A 26,872-nucleotide genomic window follows, 5' to 3' on the forward strand; every position below is an offset into this window, starting at 1 on the left:
CAGTGTAGGAGTGTTCCCTTTGCTCCACATCCTCTCCAGCATAAGCTGTCTTCAGTGTTTTTGATCTTAGCCATTCTGACAGGTGTAAAGTGGTATCTCAGAGTTGTTTTGATTTGCATTTCCCTGATGATTAGGGATGTTGAGCAATTCCTTAAATGTCTTTCAGCCATTTGAGCTTCCTCTGTTGAGAATTCTCTGTTTAGCTCTATAGCCCATTTCTTAATTGGACTGTTGGGCATTTTTGATGTCTAATTTCTTGAGTTCTTTATATATTCGGATATCAGCCCTCTGTCAGATGTGGGGTTGGTGAAGATCTTTTCCCATTCTGTAGGCTGTTGCTTTGTCTTGTTGATTGTGTCCTTTACTCTACAAAAGCATCTCAGTTTCAAGAGGTCCCATTTATTAATTGTTTCTCTCAGTGTCTGTGCTACTGGTATTATATTTAGGAAGTGATCTCCTGTGCCAATGCATTCAAGACTACTGCCTACTTTCTCTTCTATCAGGTTCAGAGTAACTAGATGACCATGATAAATGAAGACCCCATGGGAATAGGAAGAAGCAAAGTGCTAGAGAGGTCCCTAGAAATCCACAAAGATACTTCCACAATAGACTACTGGCAATGGTCAAGAGAAAGCCCAAACTGACCTACTCTGGTGATTCGATAGCCAAACACCCTAACTGTTGTGCTAAAGCTCTCATCCGATGACTGATGGAAGCGGATGCAGAGATCCATGGCCAGACCCCAGGTGGAGCTTCTGGTGTCCAATTGGCGAGAAAAAGGAGGGATTGTATGAGTGAGAATTGTTGAGACCATGATTGGAAAAAGCACAGAGACAAATAGCCAAACTAGTGGAAACACATAAACTATGAACCAATAGCTGAGGAGTCCCCAACTGGATCAGGCCCTCTGGATATGTGAGAGCTGATTAACTTGAACTGTTTGGGAGGCCCCCAGGCAGTGGGTCTGGGACCTGTCCTTAGTGCATGAGGTGGCTGTTTGGAACCTGGGGCCTATGCAGGTATACTTTGCTCAGCCTGGGTGAAGGGAGGAGGGGACTCGACCTGCCTTGACTGAATATACCAGGCTGAGCTGAATCCCCAGGGGAATCTTGTCCTGCAGGAGATGGGAATGGTGGGTGGCCTGGGGAGAGGGCGGGGGGGGGGGAGGTTGGACAGGGGAATCCGTGGCTGATATGTAAAATTAAATTAAACTATAAAATAAAAAAAGAAGTCAATACTATAAACTAGTATAAGTTTCCAACTCAGGAATCTCAGTCAATACAACACCTCCCAAGGCAAGCACCCCATGGTAGGGATGATGTTTTTCTCAGACCCTGTCATTACTGCTTTTCTTTCCTCTGCTTCTCAGCACCAGAAACAATTGATGGAAACCTCATCCTCCTCTATCTTTGAGCTACTTGCTAATTTCACTTTCTTTTTCTGCATCTTCTATCTCTTTTGTACTAGACTCCTTGGTGGCATTTATAGCATTTCTCATTGCTACCTTCAAAAGAAGTTTTCTTCCCTCGACTTCAGTGTTATTACTGCAGTGTTTGGATAGAACGTGTCAAAACCATTTATATTCTTTGTTTTCAAAAATATGCCCCTTTACTCTTACCTTAAATATATGCACATGACCCATTTTTTTTAAATCTGAAAAATCTTACCTCTTTCTTAACTCTTGCATTCAATGAACCATGGAGTCATGTATATTAAACATCCAAAATACAGCTGGAATCCACCTGCTTTCCTCTGTGTCTAGCAGTACCAGTTCTCTGTGAGTCATCAACACCTCTCGTCAACTTCACTGTAATAAATTCCCATGTGGGGTTACTGCCTCTTGTCTCTCTCTACCCCTTCTCCACACTATAGTTAGAATTTTTGTTCTAAAGAAAACATTTTGTCATGTCTCCTTTCAGTAAAATCTCCCCAGTGACTCCTGTTACTTGTATTAGAAAGACCATGCTCTTAATTCCTAGCAAGACTCCTTATGTCCTAACTAATGCCACTAGCTGGATACTCATCTAGGGAGCCCCTTTCTCTTAGCCCCACAACTCCCAAAACCCCTCAACTTTTGCTTTCCTATGGGTGGTGTATGTCCTAGCCAGGACCCTTTACCTTCAAGTTGCACTTGGCTTTGCGATTCTCTTTCCATTTCCACCTCTAGCTGGATACCATGTCCTCCATGTTCTGAACACTAAAATCTGATGTAGTTGGCATCCATCTTCCTGTTATGTTTCTTCAGCTTTGAATTTTTGAGTCTATGAAGACAGGAATCACACTGATCTTTGATCATATTTCTAACATTTTGTCTAGTCTCTGACACTTTTCAATAAGAAATTTTAGCCCAGATAGTTTCCATCTTATTTCCATTTTCCAATTTCATCTAGGAGTCTAAAATTGTCTCCCAATTACACAGAAAATCTATGGATTTGCAGATGACTTTGATCTTATAGTAGTTAAAGTGGAGACACAGCTCTAACTTACAAATGCAATGCTAGAGCTCCAATCTACAAAGAACCTTGGGATTCTACATACAGGTCAACAAGCATGAAATGTAACAGCCCACATTTTCAGAGCACTTTGGAGAAGGTAAGCACAAACTTGATTTTGAAGTAAGATGAGCAATACAGCATTTGTCTTGTTGCACATTATAGTTTCTCATTTATGGAAAGTCCTTTAGGCTGTTCAAACATATATCCATAACACAAATGAATTGTCTTACTGTTCTTGGACACACTTGTTACTATTCCCTTCTTTTTATATGCATGGGATTTGTCATTCGACCAAATCGTAAATGTTCACATTTCTATAAATATTACAACTCAGTCAGAAAGACCTGGACAGGATGTGTTGATATTACCTTTCATGGTCTTGGTTTTTAATCTTTCCTCCTAGCTAGGATTCCTTATTCCATAAAAATTAATTTGACTATATGAAGTTTGTTCATACACAAAGAATATATGTTTTAATAATTAAAGGTCTTGGATTATAGAGTTAGGGTTTGACAAGTGTTTCTCAAACTAGTCAGAACAAAAGAAGTGAGTTTATCTTTAAGACCCAGCATAGTAGTTCATGGAGAGGTTGGACCTGATATAGTCTAAAGGAAGCATGGCTATGCTCTAGTTGCTGCTAGTGAGTTGTTAAAAGAAGTTCCATTTTCTACTCCAAAAGTCCAGGCTGATTCCCATCCTCTACACTGTTTTATAAAACATGAGCAAAGAAGCATTAAGCTTTTCTATAATCATAAAGCAAACAAACAAGTTTGTAGTTGTCAAAAACTGTTAAAGACTGTACAACCCAGTATGTAATACAAGTGAAAATGCTGGAAGACTTCCTGGAAATTTGGAGAAGGGGAATGCAAGGAAAACAGATGTGTTTCCCAAACAAGAGAAATGTCTTAACATGGTAACAGAGGTATGAACAAGCACAATATATCCACAAGAAGTAATACAAATATATGGAATGAAAAACAGTGGGAAATAAACATGTAGAGATGATCAACACTTGGAAAGAAAATATAATATTAAAAATTTAGCTTGTGCTGGTCATGGTGGTGCATGATTGTAACTCTAACAGTCAGCAGGTGGAAGTACCATAATCAGGAATTCAAGATCATCCTTAGAAGCACAGTGAGTTTGAGGCCAGCCTGGGATACAAGACCATATATGTACATATGCAGATTTATGTGTGTTTGTGTGTTCTACATATAACTTAGTGGCCTGCTTTTGAAGGAATCTGCCTTTAATTAGATTAAGTTGTATTGAGGAAAAATGCACTGCATGGATATTGATTATTAATTTTTAATGCAGAGAACTAAGTAAAAAGGTTTGAAGAGTATTTATTGCTCATTTTCTGTGAGCACCCAGAACAGCAAATGCTTTGTCTACACAATTCCACAGAGCCTACATAATAACTCTCTTGGTAGATGCAACTCTGCTTCCCTTTTCACGGTGGAGAAACTCAGGCCAAAAAGGTTCAAACATATTTCCAAGTGACAGGGTACTGTCACTATAGGTATAGGTCAATCTAGGTCTTTCAAAATTGAGAACCTGAGCCTTTGTCATTCACAGCATGCAGCTTCTCACGAAACTTCAAGGATGATAACAGTAGTGAATTGAGCTAGAATTTGTTTCTTAAGTTTTAAAATTCACCTCCTCTCATCTTGAGAAATCCTTACCAACCAAGCTGTTCATAAAAGGAAAAAAATCACCAAGTAACTAATTGTCAAAGTTATGGTTACTTTAATAAATAGAAATAAAGCCCATGGCTGAAGCTAGAAGGTTAATACTTCATCACTTTTTCTGACTGCTTACAATATGGCCCAATGTATAATATGGACAGACCCATCAAGACAATGAAAGAGACAACCATCCATCCTCAGGTCCAGACCCTAATAGGAAGTTATGGCTATCTAACAGCCAAGAACGCAAAGCAGCAAGTAAAGATGGAAGCATTTGTCTCAAGAAAGCCAAAATTCTTCCCACTAAGGCTATAGACATAGACCATTAGAAAATGCTCCTCCATCGAGGGATAAGGAGCTACAGACTACTGAGAGAGGGAGAGTCAGTCTTCTTCAGAAACAAGACCCTTGATAAGTAATTCAATCCTAAGTGCTCAGCCTTAAACACAGCAGATAATAAATGGATATATATGTATATATGTATATGAATATGTTATATTATAAAGATAATTGAAGAAGAGGCCAGTAATTTGAGAGAGAGTGGGGAGAGCATGGGAAGAGTTAGAGGGGAAGAGAGAGAAAAAAATTATGTAAAAACAGTATTCACATATGATATTTTAAAATTTTTAAAGTAAATTGAAAAATAAAATGTTCCTCTACTCAACACAGTGGGATTTCAGAAGAGCAGATGACACACGACAGGGTATTGCTTTTCCTGCAGACAAGAGTAGAAACATGGGCAACAAATAACACCATTTTATCCTATACAAATACACTTTAGAACAGAGCTATGCATTCAAATACTTCCTGTAGTTCCCAAAGCACTTTAGCATTCAATACTGTACTTGAACTTCACTGCAGCCCTTGAGGTCAAAAGCAAAAGTACAAAAAGGTTAAATGATTTCCCCCAAATCAGATGGCTAGTAAGCTGACCATCTAGCCTTGCAAAGCTTCCAACCTTGTTTTTCTAAAGTCATAAGGACAAGTCTTATCCAACTACTTCATGAAGAGGGTACAGAGGTCAGACATAGAGAAGGACCTTGAGAACAGTGTGGCTAGCCTCTTACATCCCACTGTTGAGCATTTTCCCTGAGTTCCATCTGAAAGATTAGATGATTACAAGAAGAAAACAAACATTTTATACATCATCATTCGGACCTGTTCATGTTATGTCTTTCTTCATGTTTTAAAAAGAAGGAGGGAAGAAAGGAAGGCAGAGAAGGAGAGAGAGAGGGGGAAAGAAAACAGATCAGCCCTAATTTTTAAAAAACCTAGTTATTCTGGTCATTGACATCAATACAGGTACAATTATTCATGTAAAAATAGCTAGTTCTCACAGTTGTTAAGAAGGCCTTTCTCAGAGCCACTGTACTGTGCAAGTGATACCCATAAGGCCTGTTTAGAGAATACCCTAGATGGTCTCTAGACTACATTTTTCTGCCTATTCACACCACACTGCCTCAGTCTCCACACCTGAATACTGTGAATCACAAGGCAGTATGCTATACATAAGCTTATTTTAAGAAAAAATGTTAAGCATGTTTTATTGCAAGTATACTGCTCCATTCTAGTCATGCACAAAGCTAGTATTAATATGGGTTTCTCCCACCAGGATGTGCTGGTTGCCTGTGCTTTTCTTGTCAAATAAAAATAAAAATAATACCGACCATTATCTAAGAGTTTATTCTCTATATCTTCTCCTAGACTTTTACAATCCCGGGTTTTATATATAAGTTTTTAAATATATTTTGAGCTTCTTATACATGAAAAAGTTTCAATTTCATTCTTTAGCATTTGACTATCCAGTTTTCCTAGTACCATCTAGTCAAGAAATGATTCTTTCTCACTGTACACTATTGGGGTTGGAACTTCCAGACCAAAGCTGGAATGACTACCCACTACAGTACACTCTTGGTTCTAATGTAAAGATTAGTCAACTGTATATGTGTAGCTGCTTTTTGAAGCATTGATTGTCAACTGCTTTTAGTCAGTACTATACTATTTTTATTTCTGTAGCTTCATAATATATTCAGAAATCAGGAAGTGTGGTGGTTGTGTGTGTTTATTTCTGGGTTAAACTTGTTGTTTAGGGTCTTTTCAGATTTCCTATAAATTTCAGGATTTTTCTTACATTTGTACTAAATATGTGGGACTATATAAAACTAACCTGTGTTTGTATATCAAGTAAATCAACAAAAGGAAAATATAACCTACAGAACAGGAGAAAATATCTGTAAGCCATATACCTGATAAAGATACAGCTCAACACAAACAACCCAATTTTAAAATTTTCAAAGACATTAGCAGACATGGTTCTAAAGATGAAATTCATATGGAAAATTAAAGTATGCTCAATGCCAGTAAAACTATCAGGAAGTTCAAGTCAAAGGTATGTAGAAACTCCTATTACACCTATTAGGATAGATATTACAAATATGTGTTTGTAAAGACATAGAGAGAAGGCACCTCTTGAATACTTTCAGTGGGAATATAAAATGACGTAGCCATTATGGTAAACAATATGGAAGTGCCAAAAATACTAACAAGGGAGCTAACATTCAAGCTAACAAAACTATTCCCAGGTTTACATCCAAAGGAAATGAAACTAGTGTCTTCAAGAAACATCTATATTCCCCATATTCATTGAGGTTGGATGAGGTTGGATTCATAGTCACCAAAAATTAGAAAAAGCCTAAGTGTCCTTTGATGGATACATGAATAAAGAAACTTATATGTAAAGAAATAGTATTTGACTTTTAAAAAGAAAGTATTGTCAGGTGTGACTAAGTAAATGAACTCTGAGAACAGTATGTTAAGAGACATAAGTCAGACACAGAAAGATAAATATTGTATGATAATTCTTCTGAAATATAGATGAAGTTGAACTTAAAGAAACAGAGTATGGGCTGGGCTGGAAAGATAAGTTTAACAATTAAGAGCACATACTGATAATGAAGTAGATCCACCTTTGAACAATAGTACCCAGCACAAGTACTTCACACATCAGCCATGCAAAGCAAGTGTCATTATTAAAACTACTTTATAGACCAGAAAATGAGTGTACAGAGTGGCAAAGCTAGCTAGCAGATCCTGAACCTCTTCAAGGCGGCACTGGGCTCTAAGATAAGCAGTCATCTTCCAGACCCACTGGATCTAATCACTACTCAATATTACTACTACAGGGATAAATATAAAGCATACAGCAACGAACAAGAGATCATTGAATTCAATCTAAGTAAGTATTTGAGAATGACGTTCATTTCCCGTTCTGACAAAGTAATTCTGTGTCATTTCTGTGTCAATACTAAAGAAAGTATTCAGGCATGGTCTCTAGTGTCTGCTCCAGAAGCAGAGCTGTACATAAGAGCCACAAGATGACTCTCTATCACCATGCCTTTGTATAAGCCAGCTGGGCCTCAGGAAACTGACAAAAATTATGGTTGAGAGTGGAGCTTGGGAGATACCACCTCTTCCTAAGGTGCATTGGTAATTAATGGCTATTGGTAGGGCACATCGTCAAATAATGGCTATGGGAGATGATTAATCATTATCCACAGTGGTGTACCCACTGGTTGGTTTACATTGACACTCTCACACTCGTGTTTATGCAAGTAGCCCTACTTAAAGTCAATGGGTCACAAAAAATGGCATGAAAGTTTGAAAGAACTTGTTGGAAAGAAGAGTTTCAGCAAGAGAGCAAGGTGAATATAGATAATGATAGGAGCACATAACCAAAATGCATCATGTGCATGTATGAAATTTTCAAAGAAAAAAATTTCAAAATAGCATTTCACATAGGAAATCTCTCTCTTTTTTTAATTAAGAGAATTTTTACTCATTTCACATACCAACCACAGATTTCCCCTCTCTTCTTTCCTCCCACCCCACCTCGCGCCTTCCCCTCCCACCCATACACTCCCCATTCCCTCCTGGAACAAGGAACATGGAGAGTCAGCAGAGCCTAGTACACTCAGTTGAGGCAGGTCCAAGCCCTCCCCTTGCATCAAGACTGTGCAAGGTGTCCCACCATAGACAGTGGGCTCCAAAAAGCCAGCTCATGCACCAGGGATGGATCCTGATCCTACTGCCAGGGGGCCCTTAAGCAGATCAACTATCTCGCTTATGCAGAGGGCCTAGTCCAGTCCCATGGAGGCTCCACAGGTGTTGATCTAAATTTCATGAGTTCCCATAGTTTGGTTTGGTTGTCTCTGTAGGTTTCTCCATCATGATCTTGATGCCCCTTGCTCATAGAATCCCTCTTTGTTCTCTTCAACTGGACTCCTGGAGCTTGGCCTGGTGCTTGGCCATGAATCTTTGCATCTACTTCCATCAGTTACTAGAGAAAGGCTCTATGATGACAGTTAGGGTATTCACCAATCTGATTACTGGGGTAAGCCAGTTCAGGCACCCTCTCCACTATTACTAGTAGTCTAAGATGGGGTTATCCTTGTGGATTCCTAGAAACTTCCCTAGCACCAGATTTCTCCCTATCCCCATGATGTCTCCCTCAATCATGGTATCTCTTTCATTGCTCTCCCACTCCATCTCTGTTCTAGCTTGACCATCCTGTTCCCTTATATTCTCATTCCCCATGCCCTACCCTCTATTGCCACCATTACCATCAGTTTACTCATGAATATCTGATCTATTTCTGCTTCCCAGGGTGACCCATGTATCCCTCTCAGGTCCTCCTTGCTACCTAGCTTCTCTGGAGCTATGGGTTATAGTCTAGTTATCCTTTGCTTTATATCTAGTATCCACTTATATGTGAGTACATAGCATGTTTTTCCTTCTGAGTCTGGGTTACCTCATTTAAGATGATATTTTCTAGTTCCATCCATTTGCCTGCAAATTTCATAATATCATTGTTTTTTACTGCTGAGTAGTATTCCATTATGTATATGATTTTCTTTATCCATTCTTCGGTTGAGAGGCATCTAAGTTGTTTCCAGGTTCTGGTTATTATGAATAATGCCGCTATGAACATAGTTGAGCAAATGTCCTTGTGGTATGCTTGAGCATTCCTTGGGTATATGTCCAAGGGTGGTATAACTGGGTTTGGAGATTGGTTCCCAATTTTATGAGAAACAGCCATTTCTGAAAAATCCGATTTCCAAAGTGGCTGTACAAATTTGCACTCCCACCAACAGTGGAGGAGTATTCCCCTTGCTCTGTATCCTCTCCAATATAAGCTGTCATCAGTGTTTTTTATCTTAGCCATTCTGACAGGTGTAAGATGGTATCTCAGAGTCATTTCGATTTGCACTTCCCTGATGATTAGGGATGTTGAGCAATTCTTTAAATGTCTTTCAGCCATTTGAGATTATTTTGTTGAGAATTCTCTGTTTAGCTCTGTAGACCATTTTTTAATTGGATTGTTTGGTATTCCACCCCCACCCATCTCTGCCCCAGGAAATCTCTTATGAACATAAGATTTGGGACAAAAAGAAGAAAGATGAACATCAGGAGAATGATGGAAATATGGATAGAAGAAGGGGATGAATCTTCATGCTGTTCTAGTAGTCTATAAAGAGCTTGTATGGTCTGGAGAGATTTGGGAAAAACTGCCAACATTAGGCAAGGCCCCAGTGGAGTTATGTACATTACATATTTAGAAAGCATCATCTGGCACTTTTCTGAGCTAGGCTGCCCTTTTGTTTTCCCAAATGAAATGGCACATAAGCAACAAAAAAATACCCATTATCTGGTTAGCACCAGCTATGAGCTTTGTGCCAAGGGTCCCCACAAATCCTTTATATGTATTACTTCCCTCTTACAATATTATCTAGGAAATTGCTTACATTTTTCTAGCACTTAAACAAATATGTCTCAGAATATGCCCAAAATCATTCTTCTAAGCCTGAAATGAGAATTTGAATACACTGACTCCACCAAAGCCCTTTTTACACTCACAATCCCCTCTAAAAAATGTAGGCCTCTGATTAGACATTACTTAAACCCTGAGCTAGTGATCACAATTCCCAGGAGAAGAGGAAGTAACCATGTCTTATTTACCATTTAACCTCAACCCCTGGGGAAGCAGAGTTGATGCAAAGGAACTCTTTAGTAATTGTCAACAGAAATATCAATCTGAACAACTATTCACAATGAAAATAGCTTCACTCAAATGAAGAAAATCAGGTGAGAGACCACAGTGTCTAGGGATTGCATAATAAGAAACGATGTACTGAAGAAGATATAGAAGACATTTTTAACATTTCCAATATCACCAAACCACTAGACAAACTTGTGAAGTGGAATGGCAGTAAAGCACAGGGAGATATTCTGTCCTCTGAGGGAAAAAGAGGAAAGTGAACTTTGAACACTGCCTTAGAACCCCCCCCCCCACGTCAGTGCACCAATAGAAACCCAACACAAGCCAAATCTCCATGGTCTCTGCCTAAAGAAAAGTACCCACAGGCTGAGTCTCTGGACCTGCCCCATTATGCCACCAGAAGCTACAGCCACTAGGAGATGGAATCAAGTTCTGACCTACAGCACACTGCTGAGTAAAGAGGAGTTGGGAAAAGAATAACTCATGGTGTTAGGAAAACTCTGAGTTAGCAGCTTAGATTTCAGCCTAGTTTTTCAAGAGACTTAACAGTTAATGGATTCTAGCCCAGGATAGTACCTACCATGGTTGCACTAGCTTTAAAGGGCACTCTGGAATTGCAAAAACCGAAGCAATCATAAACCTAAGTTCCACATCAAAACACTTGCTTAGAATTTCAGGCTGGGCATGCTGTTGTAGGACCACTTAAGATAAATGAAAACAGAAAGAGTTATAGCAAAAGCTTCCTTCTTCAATGGCCAGACATTACAAATGGATGGAAAGAATTTAGAGAAAGATGATGTTGCAGTAAGTGTCCTGAAAGAAATGGAAATATCCAAACTTTGATAAGGAGTTAGAAACAGTTGACATGACAATGTTCACGGGAACATTTCACAAGACTCCACCCCTAAATGAAGAGCTGACAGCAAACAATGATTGCTGAGGAAAGGAGAACCAGTCTTCTCTAGAGACAAGCCCCCAGACTGGTCATCCAGTACCAGTGGCCAGCCCTAAAAACATATACATATGAACAACACTAGTTGGATTCAGTATGTTGTATTTAGTCACCTATATACATACACACATATGTATGTGTGTATGTATGTATGTGTGTGTAACAATAATTAAAGAAAAAGAGGCCATGAATTTGAGAGGAAGTGGGAAGTTGGAACACTAGAGGAGATGGAGAGAGGAAGTGGGGTATATTATAAATATAGTACACATATATGACATTGAAAGAGAATATTTAAAAAACTGACAAACAGCCATTTTAGAGAGGCCAGCAATTTAAAAACAGACAAATAATTCCAAAACATAGCAGCAAGTTTAATGGAGAGATTCAAGTAATTTAATCAATTGAACAGAAATCAATCAGATGAAAAATACAATGTGTAAAATGAAACATGGAACAGCATCAATGGCAGGGTCAATCAAATGAGTAAAAAAAGAAATCTGTGAATTCAAAGACAAACTACTTCAGAGGGACAAACCAGAGTTAAATGAAGAAAAATATGGCACAAAAATCATGAAAGCAAAAGTTCAGGTCATTGAAATTTAAAGAGAAAGAAGTAAAAAATTTATTGAAAAAAAAAAAGTAATAGCCAGAAAACTTCACAAGTTTGGAGAAAGACACAACTATCCATATCTATCTATCTATCTATCTATCTACCTATCTATCTATCTGTCTGTCTGTTTGTCTGTGTGTGTGTGTGTGTGTGTGTGTGTGTATCCAGATGTTTTCAATCAGATACAAATAAAATAGTTCACAGGATGTTATAGTCAAACTATCAAATATCAAGACAAAGCAGCTAGAGGGAAGAGACAGAGTAAGCAGACAGGAGTGTCAAGATACCAGGCGGTAGAAGCCCATGGGACAGCAGAGAGGGAATTAACGCAAAGGTCTAAAGGGAAAAACCACCAACTACCACGACTGCACCCAACAGCGCTCCCCTCAGAAATGAAGAAAAGGTGTAGCCTCCCAGAAAAGCAAAGCTGAAATAGTATACCCTACACGAAATGCTGATGAAGTTTTCAAACCTAAAGGAAAGAATGCAAAAGAGTTCAATGAAGTATTTAACGCTAGAAAACTTCTTGGCAAGAGTATGCCAAAAAATTCAGAATATTCTAATGTTATCATGATCATGCGCAAATTACTTGTGTCTTTAGCATGAAGGTCAGAAAACAGAACTGGTGAAAATAATAATAATAATAATAATGACTTGTTCAGGGTTATATAATATAAAATGTGAGATGTAAAATCGTTCAGGCATTGTGACACTCCTGCATAACTGCAGGACTTGACAGGTGAGAGGCCAGTTTGGGTTATATAGAGAGAAAGAGCAGAAGGGGAGGGGGAGAAGAGGGGAGAGCTAATGGAAATGGGAAAAGAAAGATGGGGAAGGAGAAGAGAGGAGAGTGACAGTAAAATGGACGAGGGAGAGAGGAAAGGAAGGAATTGTGAAATACAGATTTCGAAATGAGGAAAGGAGTTAAAAGGTAGAGAGGTTTTACTGTTTTTGCACTCAAATTTAAGCTTTTATCAACTTAAAATAATCTACTATAAGATTATTTTTGTAAATGCCATGTTAACCATCCAGCAAAAAAACCTTTAATAATAATAATAATAATAATAATAATAATAATAATAATAATAAATACACAAGTATAACCTGCTCAGTCTGTATAATGTTATTTGTATGGATGTTTTCAGGGCCAAATATTTGCTATTTGATAACTAATTATACTTTTCTTTGGAGAAGACTAATTCTCCAGCTCTTATTATTCCTTAAGTTGCCTGTAGTTCTCTGTAGGGTTGAGGCCTCATGGGCTTTCCCCCTTCCACATTAAAAAGTCAATTGTTGTCATCCTCATTCAGCTCATGTTTAGGCAGTCAAGTTTAGTTGGTGAAACTTTATGGGCTTCTGACATTACTAGGAGACACAGTCTCATAGCCAACTCTCTAGTCTTCTGGCTCTGATGATCATTCTGCTCCCTCTTCTACAATGATCCCTGAACCTTAGGTGAAGAAGTTTTCTTATAGATATATCTATTAGGACTGTGCTCCACAATTCTGCATTTTGATTGGTTGTGGTTTTCTAAAACTGGTTCCATCTGAGAAATTCTCTTGATGAGAGGTGAGGACTGTACTTACCTGTGGGCATAAAGACAACTATTTATAGTGTGGGTAGGGATTATGCTAGTAAAGTGGTGGTTGTAGGTTCTCCTCCAAGATCCATGGATTCACTAACTCTGGGTAGCTGACTAGGTTTCTGGTACCTGTCACTGTTTCCTTCTTATTGAATAGGTCTTAAGTCCAACTAGAGAACTGGTGGTTACTGCCAAGCTATGTGTGCCACTACTGTGTCCTTACCACAGTATATGCTTGCATTCACTTTGTCAATAGTGTGTTAGCTGCTGCAAGTTTGGGCAATTGTGAATAAAGCTGATACAAACATGTGTGCAGGCTTTTGTGGGAGCTTAATAATTTTCAACTCATTTGAGTATCAGTAAGTACAGTGATGGATCAGGAACTAAGAAGGTATTTTATTTTACAGAAAGCTGACTCACTGTCTTCCTTGGTGGCTGTACCATTTGTTGCTGAGAGTTTCTATTTTAGCACATTTAAATGAGTGCTGTGTTTTGAATCTTGAACATTGTGAAATGTGGCTTACTCATATATTTTCAATAAATCAATTTTTAGATTCATAAATTAAGTTGAAATAAAATTCTAAGTCATAAAATATCAGAGCTCAAATATCTGTTATTCCTACTATGATTCTAAAGACTGGGAGTAGGTAAAGGAAGATCCCCCTACAATCCACCTCTTACACCCACTTTCAAAGAATTCCACCTGGCTAATGGTACTGTGCATGCCAGGAAAAGTCATTCAGCGTTCTCTCTCCTTTCTCTCTCTCTCTCTCTCTCTCTCTCTCTCTCTCTCTCTCTCTCTCTCTCTCTCTCTCTCTCTCTGTGTGTGGGGGGGGGGGTAATGCACGCATGCATGCACCTGTGTGTGTTTGTGCGTTTGTGTGTACGTATTCCAGAGAAGAGAAAATTACAGCAAGAATGTACTTTGAAATCTTAGTCAAAGATCCTCCTCAATGTTTCATTTTCTTCTCTAGCTATGTTGTTCTGTTCTTCATGTTGAAGCAAATGTGGCCACTTCCCTCTCATCAATATAATGAATTGCAGTCTAGCCCACTAATGAGTATCCCAGTCTGCATATTAATATAATACTTCTATGTAAAAGCCTTCCATATATTAAACCCAAAAAGGCTACAATAATTCTAGAAATGTCAAATATTTTAATAATGCAAAACTAAAGGAACAGTGGAATATATATTATTTCAACAAACTAGATAAATGGGAAGATTTTCAAAGAATTATGCAAAGCTCTGAAACTTTAATTAAATCAATCATGTATCCTATGCAAACAAAACATTTACAAATGGTTAAAAATAATCACTGACAAAAACTGGAACCAAATTTTCAATACATATCACTTTATAGAGGTTTTTTTCTGAATACATTAAGTGTACTCTGTGGTCAATGAGAGAAAATATCACTAACTCAGTGGGAAATTACAGGTACATAGTTTAAGGGAAAATACAAGTATGTCTTTAGGACAAGAAATAGTAGAACTTAAGTCATGATGAAAAAAACACACTGAGATGCTATTTGTGTCTTAAAAGCTGACAGTAATCCAAGTTCTAAAAATACACTCACATGGTAAGTGTGGCAGAACCTAGCATTCACAGATGCTGTGGAATAATGCTTTTGTATACTGGTTTAATAAAACACTGATTGGCCAGTAGCCAGCAGGAAGTATAGACAGAATAAGCAGACAAAGAGAATTCTGGGAAGAGGAAAGCTGAGTGAGATGCCACCCCGCCGTCCAGGGAGCAGCATGTAATAACACATAGGTAAAGCCAGGGACATACAGATTAACAAAAATGGACTGAATTTAAGTGTAAGAGCTAGTCAATAATAAGCCTGAACAAATGGCCAATCAGTTATAATTAATATAAGCCTCTGTGTGTTTACTTGGGGGATGCAAATGGGAGAGATTTGTCCCGACTGCTGGCAGGCTGAGACACAGGAAATCTTCAGACTACACACAGATATTGGTAGAATTGAACATTACTATCATGCAATTATAAAAAGGCTAATTACATTTTTATGGCTTATATTTTATGTGATATGAGATATATATATATAAATTTTAAAAGCTATAATTTTATATTAAAAGTGTACAATGTTTCCAGTTTGTATGGTTCACACCTGCCTTGGAAGAAAGAGACAAAAAGATTGTCAGTTTGATGGTTGGCCTAGGCTACCTACTGTAGTTAAGGCCAGCCTCTATCACAGTCTGTTCCTCAGACAGTAACATGTAGTTCAATCATCTGCTCCTCTAAAAAATGTGTCCCATTTAAACAGGGTCTGAAACACAGGCAAAGCCATCTCACTTATCAGATAAAAAACACAAAATTTAACTTTATTCCTAAAAGTCTAGAAATTCTTATGTAGTAATTAATTTCTAGCTCTAAGAATCAAGTGACTTTTAAAAAATATTTTTGCAGAGTTTTAAATTGATCATAAAGATGCTCATGATAACTGGTGACTTTTTTATAAATTAGAGACTGTTTATGATCTTCATAAGATTAGAAGAACATTTCCAAGCAAAGGGGACACGTATGAAAAGAGTATCATGGATACTATTAGAGGTTGGGTTTCCAGCAAGAGACAGACTTAGGCTTCATTTCTACCCCTTGGAACACTCTAAGAATATCACTTCATTTTACCCAATCCCATCAGCTCATATATAAAGGAAAATATACACTGAGAAGCTATGCTTATCCATACCTTAGGCCAGAATACCTGTGGGTATTACCCTCATTGCCACCAAGAGAGGTGTCTCAAGAGACAGGACAGCATAGAGATGACCTGGGCTCTGGACACAGGCTTATCTTTTATGCTACACTGACTTTGACATCGATCATATGCCTTTAGTCAAGTATTGTAATTGTTCCAGGTTTCCTCCACTATAAACTGAGAATAATTGCAAATTTCAAAAAGGCATGTGAATGTCTAGCGTGCTGACAGACACAGAAAACAATGACCACTCATGACACCCTAGCTCTTTACCATACATTGTGCTATGAGCTGGTGAACAAAACTGCATTTTATATCACCTTTCATGTCTTTAAAGTCAGGTCCCATGTTCCTGTATGTCATACCTAGCATAGTTGCTTTTCAATTCCTTAACCACATCCCTCTCATTATTGGTCATAGCTAAATGATCCCTGGCTTGTCATACCCCTTCAATATATAATATCCATGCTAGAAAGACATTATCCAGTCATAATATAATTAATCTGGAGTGCCATAGTTTGAGAACTTAATTTTGACCATAACTCTGTATTTCACATGACTCAACCAACTTTTCTATAAGCTTCTCAACTCTTGCAACAGAAACAGAGGAAGTCACAAGGGCTACTGAACTCACTGGTGCACTGCATAACTGAAGAATCATAACTCTCTTGATACTACAATTGAAATGATATCCACAAAGGACTGGGGTGAGGGTTTGGAGACAAAATTTTATCAATTTTTCTTCTCTTTTATGGATGAAAGATTACACTCTGATGGCCAGAGGAAGACTTACAGGGGGAAGAGCTAGTGTATCTCTTTCATTGCATAGGCAATCAAGAATCTCAATTCCCACCACTGAAAAGAAGGCTATTTCCATTGTGGGGGCAGAGCATCAAGTGACTAAGGACTTAACTGAGAAGATACAGCCCAAAGTATAATTTAAGGGGAAACTTCAAAATAAAATTGAGAGGATCTTTGCTACTGATGGCAGGAATCCTTGTATTTTAAGTTCCTACCACAGGAGGACAATGGATTGAAAGATGATTTATACTCTCATGAAGTCAGAGTCTTCTACTGATGCCTCCAAACAACCCAACGGGTCATTGCAAGCTGCAGCTTTGACCATCAACGGGTAGTTGATTCAAGCCCAGAACAGAGGCAACCTTCTTTCTCAATGAGAATAAAGAGTCCTCAGATACAGACTGCATACTCAGAACATTCATGAGGACAGGTTTCTGCTCTTTGATTTATGTGCCTAGGTCCGAGAGTCAGAGTTCTGAGAAATCACAGCTGGATTAAAGAGATGAGCTGTGCATGGAAGTCAAATTTTGTTCTATGAAAGAAACTCAAGCATCAGGGTTTGAATGGCTGGGCACCTCTTTAATCAGAGAAGAGCTGCTCAGTGGAGGCTTTGTAAGTGAGCTAATTAGTAATGTGCTGCAGCCTTACCTGGTTAATCGAATGATTAATCATTCAGTAGACTTCAGTCCTCTTGTTTCCTGGCTGTCTTTGGCTCCTCTATTTGGTTTCTTTATATTTTTAATTAGCATTTTAATAGGTGGCAGTCACCATTTGGGGTAAAAAGAGAGTGGCATTATCCTATTTTAACCATTTTTTGTGTGAATGAAAATGAGACAGAGGTAGATTTTCTATAGGATTGATTATGGCTTGCCCAAAACATGCTGTATTCAGAGGGAATAAGGCCATGGGTAGAGGAGGGATTTGAAGCTCTGCAGAAGGTCTGAGTACTCCCTTACAAATGTGAGCCTGGCTAGAGAAAGGATCACTAAACGCTGAACCTACAAGTCAGCTGACAGATGTTCACAGATGTCACTATTTAATTTACCATTTAGCATAGCCCTAATATGGAGAATAAAAACATTTTATAGTTTTATTGAATCAACTTTAAAGTCTACTTTAAGTCTCTCTTCAATGTTTTCTGATATAAAAAGAAAAAATATTTAAGTGTTTCTGGTACAAAGTACATACATATTAAAAAGAAAAACATTTATCTGGAATATTCTAGCTCCAGTCATTTCCAGATTAATGATGAACCTGAGATTAGATACCAAAAATGCTAAGGAATTCAATTATTTTGAAAATAATTTTATATTATGTCTCTATTTTAATTTAATATCTTAAAATGGTTGTCACTCATGAAAACATGTCAATGGCTAAGAACTACAACATAGTTACCAGTTACCAGGAAGTTCCTCATTATATCACTATAATAACCCAAGACAGTCTGTCCCCCTACCCTGTGTTGTGTTCATCAGCCCATCCTTCATCTTCATGCACCATGAGAAAGCATCCTTTGATGGTCTTAATGGTGTTTTAAATGCATAACAATATAATAACAATTACCAATTTGTTACAGTAATTCCCCTTTATAGTTTGTTCCTGTGTTTGATTCTAATTAAAGTATCTTCTATTGCTGTATGTGTAGAATTTCTATGTGTGAGAGTAGAAAGCAATTGCATGAACACAAGGCTTTTCTGAAGGCTAGTATAGCTGGATCTTGAAAGTATGTGTAATACAGTACAATGGCTAGTTGACCTCCATCTTATAAACTTTGTGATTCTCAGCCCTCTGAGAAACAGCAGCATTTGTACTTGTATTTTTCAAAGTACATGACTTACTCCTTTAAATCCCTTACCTTGTTCTGTGATAAACTACTGTTTCTGATTAGAGTGGACCAGGCATTTGAGGGTTAATATAGGAAGTGTGTGTGTGTGTGTGTGTGTGTGTGTGTGTGTGTGTGTGTGTGTGTGTGTGTGTAGTGGAAAGCTAATCAGTGTCAGTGTACAGTTAAAAGCAAAAAGCAGTTTCAAGTAAGCAAGTGTCCCTAAAATAATTTTGGGGTGAAATGGAACAAACATGTGGGAGAAACACGAAGTAAGGAATCCAGCTGTGGAGATTACCTTTCATTCATCATTTCCTTTTTAACTACTGTCCAGGAATGGATACATCTTCTGGAAGCCTCTAACACATCCAGAAGTGGTTCTTGGAACAGAACTTGATTATCAAGAAGACTCATAAAATGAGGATACATCTACAAATCCCTTTGGTAACCAGAAAAGAGTTATTATAGAGATCTCAAGCTAAAGGCTAAGTTCTAATGATTCCCAGACAGTCAATGCATGATGGAGAGACAGGCACTGATTCTGGGCTAATAATAAGCTGTGGCGAGAAGCAAACCTAGAAATATAAGAAATATTCCATCAATTACCAGTCTCCTTATGTAAAGCTTACCCTCTTCAATCAAGAATCTGCCAGCCGGGCAGTGGTAATGCACGCCTTTAATCCCAGCACTCGGGAGGCAGATACAGGTGGATCTCTGTGAGTTCAAGCCCAGCCTGGTCTACAGAGTGAGTTCCAAGACAGGCTCCAAAAGCTGCACAGAGAAACCCTGTCTCAAAGGGGAAAAAAAGAATCTGCCAGTCTCCAGATCCCAATATTATCTTCATGATAATTTCAAGATGCTTTGGACTTGTATCTAAGTTGTCCGGAATCTTTCCCTCCTGTCCTACCAGCCTTGACTCCATCACTCCCTCCCTATATGTTTCTTCTAGATCACGTCAGCTTGGACTTTCAAAAAAACAAAAACAAACAAACAAAAAAAAAACAGTGGCACTCCAGCCATCTTCTAGATTTCTCCTCCAAGTAACTTCTGGACTTCCCTGGGTGAAAGCCTATTCCTAAACACGTCCACTCCTGAAGGTCATTGATCCTGGATATGGCATTATGGTGCTCTATGCTTCCATGATACCTAACCAAACCCTGGCCCTGGCTCTAGGGTCAAAAAAGGCTTTTATATGGATGCAGAATATACTTGCAATCTGACAGACCCAGGTTCAGATAGAAACCAAGCAAGATTATTCCATCAAAAGTGAAAAAAGAGTCAAGTATGGTCGTGCATGTGTTTAATCCCAGCATTCAAGGTCAGGGATCAAAATCAGAAGGATCTCTGTGAATATTTAGCAAGACTGGTCTACTAGTGCATTCAAGACCAGTCAAGACTACATAGTAAGACTGTTTCAGAAAACAAACATTGGGGAAGATTGGATTTTTAAAGTGTTAACAATGGAGTGAAGTGGGAGTTCCGGGTCTGAACAATTTCTAGTTGTTGATTTGCACAAGTTTAGATTTGTGTTGTTGATATATTAAGCTATACATATTGGTTGCCAGGAGATATCACAGATTATTATCAATAAGTAATAACTTTTTGAGACAGTCAGCCAGTCAACAGAGGTCCCCCAATTAGAAACTTTGACAATCGCTTCTTCAAAATAATATTCATTATAGAAGTAAAGGTTGAATAACTAGTCTCTGGTTCAAACAGTAGCCTTTTCACTGTGGTGTATAAATATCATGGGGAAATCCTGCTGTATGTCCTAACCACATAGAAGCCACCATAACTTTTATTTCCATATCTTGTGGCTTTTCAACATCTCTCTGCTCCACCAAGCTTCACATCCCATGAAGCAGAGGGTTCAGTGTGCCAAAGATTTTAAAAGTGGTGAGACTGAAAATTAAGGTTATCTCTATGTCTTTCTGGTAAGTCCCTCAGAATATGGGATGTACAAAATGCAAGCATTTTACCCCAAAGTTTGCAAAAATTTATGTATGGCAACTCTGCTCTCTAAGATCTACCCTTCAAACATATATAAGGTAGGCGTGAAGGCAAATTAAAATGGCATCCAGAGTACAAGGTTTTCCCTTGGGAGTCTTCCTAGAGCTTACATGAAGAAACATCAAGATTTCTCTCACAGAAAGGTCCTCAATATTTCCTCCAAACCAGGTTCCATCAAGCCTGAATCTTGAGATTTTCAATATAGATAAGACATGCCTAGACTTTCAAGCAGATGTGGCTTGTGCTGAAACCATACCTGGCCTCACCCTTAACTCACAGATTAGATAGAATAAAGTGTCTACAAAGAAAAGTACTTAAGACACATTTAAAGAAAGAGTGGAATTGTGCAAAACACACAGCAATGGTCCATGAAGAGGAAGCATGACCAAAAAAGTCATCACGAAATCCAAGTACAAAAGGAACTATTTTAACCAAATTTTAAGATGTTCAGAGAAGTATTCAATGAAATTCACTTAGATAATACTGAGTCATCATTACAACTCAATATATATCATTTGAATGAGTGAGTGGGTGGTTGCTTCATTTTAATTTAAATTTTGCTATAACCACTCCCCATTACCCCATTAGCTGAAAACAGGAGGTATTCAATTTTAGTCCTTTTTAAAGGATATTTCCTTTCTCCATAGGACTTTGAAAACAATTTTAGCAGTTCATGTGGTATCCAAACAAGAGATTTATCCATAGTGTATCTCTATCCTTACACCTGCCTGTTCTGTGTCTGCCACTAATGGGCAAATAGGTCTTTAAGCATCAGTAGAAAGCACAGCAAGAGCCTCAAACATGCTCTCCAGGCAGCATCAATTCAAGGCAGACACAGCACAGAGCCTGTGGCTGTACCACATGTCTCAGTACGAACAAGAGGAATCTACAATTCTCTCAAACAAACATCCAATATTTGATGCCTTGTAGATTCAAGGCATAGATCTCTCTCTGCCAGTCATGGACACATGGAAAACACATACAGCCCTGCCTTATCCAGAGTAAAAAGAAGCCCTTCCCTTCATTCAGCATGGATCCTCTATATTTCTCTGAAGTAGATGACTCTCAGGCTATACACCTAGGTAGAATTATGTGTTTCTCTCCATGTGAGTCACAGTCTCCATTTTTAGCCCTGACACATAAAAACTATCACCAAAATCTTAGACAAGTGACTATAAGTCAGAATAGGAGTATCTGCTTCTTTGTTGTGTTAAAGTAAAAGGAAATGCTATTTGCCCCGTCAAGTGCCCCCATTTAATGTTATATTATTTTGCCCTCATCATCATACTAATCCTCATATTGTGGATAGTAGTGGCCAAGACAATGCTCACATTGAACTGGGAATGAAAAGGCTCCACCATCCTGAACCTTCTTCAACTCATCGTGACCCCATTTTTCTCATGGAAACCCTGTCCTATGGACATCTTAAGACCACTAAATGAGAAATAAAGAGTGTATATTTTTTCACTAATTGCTAAATGATCTTTAATAAAAATCTAGGATCCAGATATTGGAGTAAATGCTGAAAGATCAGAGAGACAAAGGATCAAGCCACTGCCATCTTTCACCTCGCCAACTCCACAAATCCTCCAACTTAATGCCTCTGAGTCCTCAGCCGAAAGGCTTCCTCAGTTGAAAAGGGCTTCCAGCCAAAAAAGCTTTCTTTCCTGTAGCTAGAGTTTTTCTGGTCCTGCCTGGCCCACAGTCAGGACAGGACAAATCTTTCTCACCTGCCAGTCCCGCAGTAGCTCATACCCAACCAAGTAAACACAGAGACTTATATTGCTTACAGACTGTATGGCCATGGCAGGCTTCTTGCTAACTGTTCTTATATCTTATATTAATCCATTTCTATAAATCTATACCTTGCCACGTAGCTCGTGGCTTACCAGCATCTTCACATGCTGCTTGTCATGGCAGTTGCTGGGAATGACTCCCTTCCTCAGCCTTCTGCTTCCCAGAATTCTCTTCTCTGCTTGTCCCACCTATACTTCCTGCCTGGCCACTGGCCAATCAGTGTTTTATTTATACAGAACAATATCCACAGCACATTCCTGTCTCCTCATGCCTTATATACCTTTCTCTGCCCAGCCATATTACTTCCTTCCTAGTGCTGGGATTAAAGGTGTTTGTGCTTCCCAAATACTGGTAGCAAAGGCATGAGATCTCAAGTACTGGGATTAAAGATGTGTGTCACCACTGCATGGCTCTGTTTCTCTCCTAGACTGAATCAATCTCATGCAATCCAGGGTGGCTTTGAATTCACAGAGATCCAGACAGATCTCTACCTCCCAAGTGCCAAGATTAAAGTTGTGTGTGCCACCACTGCCTGGCCTCTGTGTTTAATCTAGTGGCTTTTTTTGTCCTCTGATCTTCAGGCAAATTTTATTAGGGCACACAATATATCACCACCGTAGTTGTTGTAGAATATTATTTTAAGGTGTGTTACTTTTGTTTATGTTGCATTTATTTAACTCTGTGAAGCTGTGTTACTGTGCCTGTCTAAAGCACCTGTTGGTCTAATAAAGAACTAGCCAATAGTAAGGCAGGAGAAAGGATAGATGGGACTGGCAGGCAGAGAGTATATATAGAAGAAGAAAAGAAATGGAGAAGGGTAGAAGGAGCCAGAGAAGGAGTCAGAAAAGGAGAAGGACTCCAGGGGCCAGCTACACAACCAGCAAGCCACGGAGTAAGAGTAAGATTTACAGAACTAAGAGAATGAGAAAAGCTCAGAGGCAAAAGGTAGATGGAATAAGTTAAGGACAGCTAGCAAGAAAGAAACCAAGCTAAGGCCAGGCATTCATAAGTAAGAATAAGCCTCTGTGTGATTTATTTGGGAACTGGGTGATGGGCCCCCCAAAAGAGTAAAAGCCAACAGCAATGTAGTGTGTTGTATGTAGTGTGTGTCTGTGTTTCTGTGTGTGTCTGTGTGTGTGGTGCATGAACAGTTACATATATGTGCATGAATTACCAGTGTTTGATTGTATATAAAAGTAAAAGATCAGAATCAGGTGTCTGCTTCCTTATTTTTTGAGCCAGTTCCTCACTAAAACTACAACTCAACAATTGACTATACTAACTAGCTGATGGGCACCAATGATCTTCCTGTCTTTGCCTGTCCTACATTAGAGTTACAGGTACGACCCACCGTGCACGACTTTTTGCAGGATCTTGCCTTAAACACTTTACCAACTTAACTGTCCCTGAAGATCTGAGAAAATAAATTTTATCAGTCCAAAAAGATGGGCAGAGGACTTACCAGTATTGCCCATACCATGTCAGTAGAAATCTAAATTTTCTGTGCCTGTTCACTTCTGGCTCTGGAAGAATCCTCAGAATAACCAATTGAGCCTCAAAACATGTGTCTCATCTTTTCCTGTTTTGGGTCTGCTGTTGTTATCTTCATCCCACAATCCTGTGACAAAAATGAGCCCTAATAGTAACTCATAAGAAATACCAGGCAAAAATGCTCAAGGCACTGTGGGCAATAAAGCAGATCAATCACCTGCACAGCATTTACCATGGGCCCAGAGCCTGAAAGGCTGCTTTGTTCATCCACCAGGTGAACTGCAAGAGGAAGGTGCCTCTCAGCCACCACCACCCAGAGCTGCACAAAGCACTCATTCAGTGCCTGGGTCCTGATCATCCTCTCATACTGATTCTGACTTATTGGGTTGCCTGTGCGAGATCATTTCCCCATCTGTGCCTCCTTGGCCCTGACCCTGTTCCTGCACAATGCCACTCTGAGGGTGTGGTAGAATATTACATTCCAGAGAGGAAAGGCTGTGCTCAGGCTAAAGACACCAGGCAGACTTGAGGACACTCCCTGCTAGCCACAGAGCTCTCAGTGTCCCTGCAGACAATAGGCCTCTGTGTAGCCCATCTCTTGCTGCAATGGCTGTTTACATGTTTTCTTCTTTGGAAACTTCAAACTGCTCAGTACCTAGGAGCAGCTGCACAGGGAATTGTCTGTCTAGGAAGAAAGAGGGTGAAGTTTGGCCCTCCAGAACAACTTACCAGCAAGCTTTTCTACTCCTATGCCAATGCCATAGTTTTCATTCATTTAAACAATGATTATTATCTATTGATTATTAACTACATGCTGGGCATCTTATTAAGAAGCCTACTGAGCCTACTGAGAGATATTTAACCTGATAAGAAACATGAAACCAGACTGCCTACCAGTATTTGGGTGATGTTGAAGTGTATGAAAAGTTTGTCATTAATTTTCTGCTGGGCAGCTTTTTTCCCATTCACTTCTATGCATAGCATTGTGTCATGGTTCTTGAATTCTTTCTCATTCATCACCACATAAGAATAAAGCCAAAATGTTAGCTTTCCCAGGCAATCTCTTACTGGTGACAAAGCAAAATGACAGAAGACCTGTGGAGAATACTGTGACAAAATATTTAAAATCATATTTACATACTCTTCAATCCAGCAATGTCATTCCCAAGAGTTTACTTTGAATATATTCCTCTAATTGTGTGAAACTATATGCATTAAGGTTTTTAGAGTGGCAATATTTTTTCTTGTGAAACATTGAAAACTACTACATATGCAAAACTATGAAGTTGATTGAGTAAGCCATGGCAATTGTGCATTATAGAGTAGTGTGCTGCTACAGAAAACAGTAATGACCTCTAAACACTGATGCAGAGTGCTTTACAGAGATACTGTGTTAAGTGGCAAGAGCAATATGCCAAATAAAAAATATCATTTGCTACCTTTATATAAAATAAGGAGTAGGAAGACTTGCAATTCTCTGTTCCCTTTATCCTTTTGCCTTAAGAACAAGAAAGAAGACCATGATGATGTTTGAATTATTTTTAAAAAGGAAATGCAACTCAGTGAAGAAAATTTGAAGTTAAATGTAATCATCATTCAAATATGTTCAAAGTGACTTACATGACCTCAGTAAAGGGAGAAAATCTTTAAAGTGACTCGAGTAAAATCAACATTGCATTTTACTACATAGACATATAGCTAGATGACATATGATACAGATGTAGATAATATAGAGCTAAGAATATGCTCAATTTTAGGCAGAGTAGACAGAAAGAAATAAATTTTGATCTTTCATTTTGACTTTTATCTTGGGTGAAGCAATTCTAAAACTATTTTAGGAACATTTGAAGGTGATAAAGCAACTGTTTTAAAGTTGTTTGGAGGTAGGGCTCTCATTGTGAAAGAAGAAACGTCTAGGTATATAATGGAAGAAATAATATTGTATGGTGTTAGATTAGAGCTAAAGGTTGTTGGTATGGAGTTTGGATTTTTAACAAATGTGCATGTAAGTCCTAGAAGCAAAGGTAGTCTTGCTGCATAGTTTGTGCCCAAAGTTGGTCTCTAGTGTCATTTCTCTCTGAAAAGAACTGGGCTATCACAGAGAAATAAATGGCTGATTTCAGAGGAAGGGCAAGGTGTGTACAGTGTGATCCTGGAAAACCATGCTATGCCAAAAAGTAAGGTGATGCTGAGCAAATGATTAGTCACTATGAGAACAGGGGGAAACCAGCATGAAGGATCTCTCACTGACCAGGCATAGGGGGTTGATTATGTAATTAATTAAAGACAGTGAAGAATTTGAGAACATTTAGAAACAGAAATCCATGGGTCTATTTTGATAATAGATGACTGATTAGATAAACACAACACAAAATGAAAGGTAAATGATAGATAAATAGGTAATAGATATATACATGGTAGAGATTTATAGATACATAGATAGATGATACATAATAGGTAGGTAGGTAGGTAGATAGATAGATAGATAGATAGATAGATAGATAGATAGATAGATGATTCATAGATGATAGATGACAAATAGAGATTGAGAGACACTTAGATAAATGATAGATGATAAATAATATGTAGATAGATAGATAGATAGATAGATAGATAGATAGATAGATAGATAGATAGTAGATAGATAGTAGATAGATAGTAGATAGATAGATAGATAGATAGATAGATAGATAGATAGATAGATAGATAGTAGATAGATAGATAGATAGATAGATAGATAGATAGATAGATAGATGATAGATAGTAGATAGATGATGACAGACAGATGAGATAGGTAACAGATAGGTAGGTAGGTACATGATAGATGATAGATTGATACTATAGA

At 38.4% G+C, this 26,872-nt stretch overlaps 1 long non-coding RNA gene across 9 annotated transcripts in view; it reads right to left on the reverse strand.

Moving 5' to 3' along the window:
- The window catches only part of LOC131903789 (uncharacterized), a 99,087-nt gene that overhangs the window by 50,788 nt on the left and 21,427 nt on the right, over positions 1-26,872 (reverse strand). For 5 of the 9 annotated variants that reach the window (XR_009377608.1, XR_009377600.1, XR_009377607.1 and 2 more), the window contains 2 exons: positions 2,119-2,261; positions 1,668-1,807 (listed from right to left, as the gene is read on the reverse strand). This is a non-coding gene — a long non-coding RNA (uncharacterized LOC131903789). Of the gene's footprint in view, positions 1-1,667; positions 1,808-2,118; positions 2,262-23,998; positions 24,155-26,872 lie in introns of all 9 variants that reach the window. The other 4 variants (XR_009377604.1, XR_009377601.1, XR_009377605.1 and 1 more) reach the window with 1 other exon arrangement.

This window comes from Peromyscus eremicus, chromosome 2 (assembly GCF_949786415.1).
Source record: "Peromyscus eremicus chromosome 2, PerEre_H2_v1, whole genome shotgun sequence".
Classification (NCBI taxonomy): Eukaryota; Metazoa; Chordata; class Mammalia; order Rodentia; family Cricetidae; genus Peromyscus; species Peromyscus eremicus.